This window comes from Mesitornis unicolor, unplaced genomic scaffold (assembly GCF_000695765.1).
Source record: "Mesitornis unicolor isolate BGI_N332 unplaced genomic scaffold, ASM69576v1 scaffold3982, whole genome shotgun sequence".
Classification (NCBI taxonomy): domain Eukaryota; kingdom Metazoa; phylum Chordata; class Aves; order Mesitornithiformes; family Mesitornithidae; genus Mesitornis; species Mesitornis unicolor.
In genome coordinates, this window is record NW_010171079.1 from 84,204 (window position 1) to 91,073 (window position 6,870).

Genomic DNA, 6,870 nt, shown 5'->3' on the forward strand with positions numbered 1-6,870 from the left:
GCACAAGCTGGGAGTGATCAGCTGCTCAGCAGTCACCTGAGTTGCTTTTTCTCCCAGCTCCCATTGATCTGCTGACCTATTCAAACTCTCACACATAAAAGAAAGTATAACCTTGTCTGTCTACCTTGAACAGTTGCTGACCCTGGTCCAATTAATTTTGTGAAATTCGGGACCTGCTAAATACAAATACTGTAGGGGAAAAAACTTAGGACTGGGGTAAGCATAGCTGAGCCCCAAGGAAAAGCCTCAAGGCCAGGTTGGACAGGGCTTTGGGCAACCTGCTCTGGTGGGAGATGTCTCTGCCCATGGAGCCCCGGGGGGTTGGACTGGATGATCTTTAAGGTCCCTTCCAACCCAAACCATTCTATGATTCTATGAAATTAATGTCAGCGACAGCATACAATCAATGAAACATGCATCCTCACCTGCACACAAGCACCTCCAGTCCTTTGTACCATGTACTGCCACTTACACTCAGGCAAAATAGAAGCAAAATTTGCATGCTGTGATTTGTGGCTTATGTGCCAAACCAGGGTGTGTGGGACACAAGAATTACACTCAGTGATCACTGGGTTGTGAGTGGCAGGAGAACCCAGGCTCTAACTGCAGGAGATCATCAGTGGCACTTTGTGTAACAAGTTAAGTTTAGGCCAGAGCCATCCTTACTGACCCAGCCAGCACCTCATTCAGCACAAGGCACCACCAGCTGTGAAGGTAACCAAATACAGCCCAATCAATATTAAAAGCTTTTGTAATGGCACTAGCCATTTACCAGTGCTCTTAACCTTTGTGCTGTAGAGCTTAAATTAACCTTAGGGTACAATCAGGGCAAAATCATCTCCTATATGACACAAAGGGAAGCTGATTTTTGTAAAATTCTCTCATTTTTCTTCAGATTCAAAATACTCAGATATTTAGCATAATCTCTGGGCCAGCACCTGAGCTCACTGCCTCTTCCAATGACAGTGATTTGGTAGGTTGTCAAGGGTGAAAAAGGAGAGGTAGGAGTGCAGTAAATAAGGGAACTAGCAGAACTAGCAGAAGCAGCAAAGAAAATTCATCTCAGTATTTTCCTGCAATGCTTTTCCCTGGACTCTAATTGCAAAAGACAAGTGAATATCAAATCAGGCTACCCTCAGCTGATCCTCTGTGCTCCAGAAACAGAACTACAGAGCCAAAAGAAGCAACATGTCTTCCAGAAGACAAGACTAGGCATTCAGGAAAATTAAGTCCCAGCAGGTCTGGCCAAGGTACTTGCTGTGTGTGTTATTAATAAGTAGAGATCCAGCCCAAAACACCAGGCTGAGGAGAAATTCAGATTTGCCTCTAAATTGGCCAGCTGTCTAGAATTATTAACCAGTTACACTGTAACTATGAAAGCTAATGAGAGAGTAATCATATCCCAGAGTTCAAAGCCAAAAATCATTGCCTCTGGGAGTTAATGAGGGTTTAAGTTCTGCTTTCTCTTGATTCCTCTCCCTCAAACTGTGGTTGCCATCGAGTTTTGAAGGCCTCACTGACTTTAAAACTCTCCTTTAAAGGCAACACTCATGTATAGGCATACTGAGCATATGTGCTTCAACAACAAAAGCTGATTTCCCATCCCCTCCCACCACACCAACATTTCTTGTCAGAGCAAAGAAACAACTGGATGACTAAGTAATGATAATGACTGCTGCTCAGTGCACTGCTGGGCTCCGATTAGATTCTTCTTGGCTTTCAACCAGATTAAAAAAACAACAACAACAAAAACCCCCTACATCAAAACACTGGCTATTTAGAAAGGCAGGACTGGCCTATTAACATTAGTACAGGGCTCAGTCAAGATGCTTCTGGGTCATTGTCTCTATCCAGGAAGTCCAGACCCTTCTCTGTGTTGACTTAGAATGAAGTAAACAGAGATGCTCCCCATCAGGCTCTGAGCTGCTCCCACGGCCCTTTGTGTCAAAAGTTCCACAGCCCAAAACACATAGCTCAGCAGGCCTTGGGGAACATCCACCTCTGGAGGCCCAGGGGTGTTGAAGTATTCACATCCTATGCTAACTGCCCTGCACTGAACAGGCAGGAGCTATGAAACTATGAGCAGATTGGTAAGACATTAAGGAAAACATTTGAAACATACTGTCCCTTCCAGCATCTCTGCCTCATCGATTCTCCATCTGTTCCCAAAAGTTCAATGGAAAAAATGAAAACTCCATCTTCCTGCTTTCTATAAACTCATTCTCACTGTTACTGCCCTGGTTTTTAGCACAGTGCTGCATCATTTAAACCTCTTTTATAGTCTAAGGTGGGCAGAGCTGATGTGAAGCTGGTGTGACCAGCTGGCTGGAGCCAAAATGACATTCTGGGCAACACCTTCCACTAGAAGACACCCTGCTCTGTCCCAGCAGAAGTAGCAAAAGGAGGACTCACTACACCTTATAGCAGCCTGAGTAACCTTCTGCATTCATTTGAAGCAATGAATTCGGGAACTGAACAAGGCAGCAGCTACTGACCAGATGGGCGTGGGAAATACGGCCACCAGCGAGAACAGCAACTCTTTAGCAACCTCTGCATGCAGTAAGGGCAGTTTTTCTCCTTTGTGGGAAAAACAGTTAGAGAGTCTTGGACCTGCTTGGTAGCATTTTCCACACTTTTACTCCCCCACCTATCACAGCAAAAGATACAGTCAAGATTTCCTCTGTGTTTTCATAGACTTTGTTTCCTTGTGCACTGTCTAGATAGTTTTTCACTGTTTTCTGTGCCTTTGGTCCAGCTTGTCAGGCCTCGAACTGCTTTGTCTCTGCTAAGTGCCAGATGCCTGGACTAAAGGTCTGAAGTGAATAGTTCATCTGCAGCACACATTGCAGGTCACATTAAAAGCCAACACAATATCTTAATTAGGTCTTAAAAAACCACAAATGCAAAATAGCATGGTATACAAGCACTTTCCTGGACTCCAATGAGCCTCCAGCTAAAGGAAGAAAGTCATTAGTCTACAGAAAAGCAAATATTTTCTCTCACATAAGAAAGAAGTGCAAAAAGAGCCATTTAGAGCTCCACCTAACCTGGAATGGGGGCTAAAGAGTAAGCCATTCTCATCCAAACTCCTGTAAGAGCTATCCAGGCCCTGGTACTCAATGCTATGCACTTCTTGAAGCACAGATGTGCCATGACTTGATGTTACTTGACACATAGTAGGATTGAGTAGGCATCACAGATAAGGGAAGAAGGAAAGGAGATGTCATCACTTGGTTCATGACATAGGTCAGCCACAGCATAAGCATGAAGCACTGTGTCTCCGGGGCATGTCTCTGAGAATCAAGGCTTCTTGGACATGATCTTTTTCCAGATCAATGCCTGACTACATCTTTCTGGCTGGAGGAGAACCAAGTACCTTCCCTCTAAAGTAGCCAAACTGAGGGGAGGGAGCTTCTCTCCCTTTTGCACCCAAAGCACAGGATCATATTCAGACCTGGTGTAAAAGAAGAGACCAAGTAATCGTGCCACTCCAACAGATGGGTTTGAGTGACTTTGCTTATAAGGCAGCAAGAGGACAATGACATAGAACTTAGCTTGATGCATCCCAAAAGCTTTTCCAGCTTCTTCTCCATCAGCCTGGGCTTTCATTCCTCAGAGAGGACTACTTCACAAAAGACACAGTGTAGTCAGGCTGACAAGAGCCTCTGCATGTTCAGCATGCAAAAGAGTGATGCAGCCTTACTGAAAGGGCTCTGTATCACCACAGGAGAGAGATATAAGCAACCCTTAAGAACCACAATGTCAGTATGGATGTGACTCTGGTATGGAGACAAACATCAGGTACAGTATTACATGGGAAAGCAGTTGAGATGATGATACAAAACTGAAATTTGAGACCACTAGAGCACACATGCAGAGGAAAGGGAATTGGAGAGACAGGAGAGACTGCTCCTCTGATACTTTCAGGCTTTTTAGAAACAAAGAAAGAAGTAGCCCAGATGAGCTGTATTTGCCATTCCTGGGATGCCAGAGACTCAATCGCCTGTGACTCCTGCTTTGACCTTTGCCTTCCTGATAACAAACAGGCTCCATATAAGAGTCAACCTAAGGGCAAAAAATGGTCTCAGGAGCTTGACATGTAAGCCTCAGCCTTGATCCTGTCTAAGACTTCTGCTTTAACGAGGAGTTCTCAAAGGCTGAGGCACTTTTGCCTCAGGCAAGAAAGAATATCAAACCTTCTCTCAGAACTGTCAAGTCTCCTTCAACCTAGGACTTAATCTTAGACCAAATGGCACCAAAGACCCCACACCATGTACTCTAAAGAAAACAAATCAGCTTCACCCAGTATTTGTAGCTGTCCTGTGTCTACAGCTACCCTAAGTCTAGCCCACGAGCCCCTTGGGGTTCTGACCTTATGTCATCAACTCCGTAATTCCTCCAAACCTTGATCTCAGACCAACAGCTCCTGTCTGCTCTAACCATACACCAAGTCAAGTCACACGACCCAACACCCACTCAAACCTAACCCAATGACCTCCTACAGATGAGGCAATGAATCCAGCTCACTACTACCGTGAAGACAAGCACCAGCACTAAACCTGGATTTGTAGCTTATTCAAGGCCAACTGCTAAACTTTGGTTCTTATCCTAAACCTAAGCCTCACTCCAAATCCAAAATCCCACTACCTCCATAAGTTTCTGACCTAGACAGAATCGCAAAATATTTACTGGCACCAGCATCAAAATAAACAGAAAAGGATGTCACAAATGCAGATAATAAACAAGGAACACATCTGATGGCGATAAAGGTGAATTTAATCCTTGCTGAGAATATTATGTTTTATCTAATGCAGCCATGATTCAACACAAAAATAGCACTTGAAGCTTGATCCTCTTTCAAGAACTAGAGCTTTTGATTGGCTAACCTACCAAATACCACCATATAATGGAGTGGTGCTCTCACCAGCACACAGCCTTCTGCTGCACAACCCAGGTAGGCTACTACTAGAAAGAAAAACTCGTTCACTGCAAGTGATAGAGATAGATGTGATTCTGGCACCCTAAGTCAGGATGAGTCCTCTCAGTGATGTGCTCCTTCACCTCTCCTTCAGGATACTCACGCCAGTCAGGTGGTTGAACTCTTCAGGCTCAGCTGAGAAAGACAAGATCCTCTGACAGCGACTTCCACTCCGTCTTCTCTTCACATGCAACTGCTACATAACAGCACATACCTACAAAACCCAAAGAGGAAGAAAATGCTATTAGTGCCACTAGTCCTGCTGTCCAACACAATTACCAAGAGGGCTGTACCAAAGCAATCAGCCATTCACAGAAATAATGTTACTTTTAGATGAAGCAATTCCTTCTGCTTACCATGCAGGAAACATAGTTAGTATAAACAGCAGCCTCACCAGATCCACATCCTAGCATCTCCTATGTGAGAACTGATATTCACAGTTGTCTCCAGGCGATTCTGAAACCACATCCGTTTTCCTGCCTTTCTGCTAGAGATCACTCCTCAAGCAGCAAGGACAGCTGAATAGCACAAATACTCACACCTCCCTGCAACCTACAAGTCTGTTTATTCATGTAAATCACTGCTGATTTCAGCTTAATTTAGTATACTGGTTTGCACAATGCAGAAATAGAGAAGTGAACACACATCTTATGCAGCTATCCCTGATACATAAATAGGCTTGCCCAATACAGAGCCTGGGCTGGGAGCTAGGGGTAACGTGAGCCACAAAACGTAACAACCTCATTAATGTTTACAAATACGTAAAGGGCGAGTGTCAGGAGGATGGAGACAGGGTGCAACGGATGATAGTACAAGGGGCAACAGGAGCAAGCTGGAGCATAGGAAGTTCCATGTGAACATAAGGAAAAACTTTTTTCCTGTGAGGGTGACAGAGCACTGGACCAGGCTGCCCAGAGAGGTTGTGGAGTCTCCTTCTCTGGACACATTCAAGGCCAACCTGGACGTGTTCCTGTGTGACTTAGTTTAGGTGATCCTGCTTTAGCAGGGGGGTTGGACTGGATAAGCTTTCGAGGTCCCTTCCAACTCCTCATATTCTGTGATTCTGTGAATGTAACTCCCTGCTGCCAGGAATAAAAACCCTTAGCAGTAAGGGCAGGTAGTAGACACACACTAAGAAACATGTATCAGGTTGTCTTTGGACAAATTCCTTGGTTAGGGTACACAGCTAGACAGCCAGCCACAGTGGTCAGACTCACAGAGGACAATTTATTTTTTTGCATGCATTGATGGTTACTAAATGTGACTATTTAACTCCAGTCCAATATTAAGTTTGAATAGTTGGATTTAACATTGATTTGATAGGAGGCTGTGCAGCTTTATCATTTCACTCAATAACATTAACAGCAGCCTGGCTTCAGTAAGATGTCTTTGCAGTTTGATTTATAAGCTAAGTATTGACACCACTTAACTTTAATTATGTCATTTATCAGGCTGAACTAGTCAGCCAGTCACCCCAAGCTTTTCTCATACTAAGTAGAGACAGGGGTTCTTCCAGAGGGCAACCCAGCCCCTTTCTATGTTACCTTCCTCATACTTCTCTCTATTAAACAACTTTAAAAAGAACTTGAAGAAACCAATTAGTAAATCTACATGCCTACACTAGATGACTGACCAAATACTCATGTGTGTTTTATTTAAGCTCTGAGGGGAGTGCAGTCACATTTCTTTCAAACAGCAGTGCAAGACCAGAACCTCCAAGGGCCTAGTACAGCCACCCTGTCAGCCAGTACACCTCCCCAGTTACATGTCCTTGTGACAGTGCAGATGGGCATAAACATGACATGCAGAAAGCAGAAGGTGATGCTCAGAAGTAAAAACCTCTCATGAGTATCAGGGACCTTGCCTGGGAGCAATCTCACAACATGCTTACA